Below are 214 nucleotides of genomic sequence, written 5' to 3'. Positions count from 1 at the left end.
AGCATGTTTGGTTCCCGGCCCACCTCCCCCTGCCGCCTCTTCCGGTAGGAGCCCAGCAGGTATCGGGGGGCCAGGGCAGCCCGCACCCTGCTCTGGGGGGTCCAAGCAACCCTCGCGGCACAGCCAGGCTCATGGGGCTCCTCTCCCGCAGTGCCAATACTCGGGCTTGGCTAATAAAATGTGCTGTGACTCTGCCCTTCCCGGTGTCATTACC

At 65.0% G+C, this 214-nt stretch overlaps 1 protein-coding gene across 1 annotated transcript in view; it reads left to right on the top strand.

Annotated features, from left to right (window-relative positions):
• The window catches only part of CRTAC1 (cartilage acidic protein 1), a gene marked incomplete at its 5' end in the record, with an annotated part of 4,612 nt that overhangs the window by 578 nt on the left and 3,820 nt on the right, over positions 1-214 (top strand). The window lies entirely within an intron of this gene.

This window comes from Buceros rhinoceros, unplaced genomic scaffold, assembly GCF_000710305.1.
Source record: "Buceros rhinoceros silvestris isolate BGI_N320 unplaced genomic scaffold, ASM71030v1 scaffold34510, whole genome shotgun sequence".
Taxonomy (NCBI): Eukaryota; Metazoa; Chordata; class Aves; order Bucerotiformes; family Bucerotidae; genus Buceros; species Buceros rhinoceros.
Note: the sequence above shows the minus strand (reverse complement) of the source record. Positions and strands in the feature narration are given on the sequence as shown.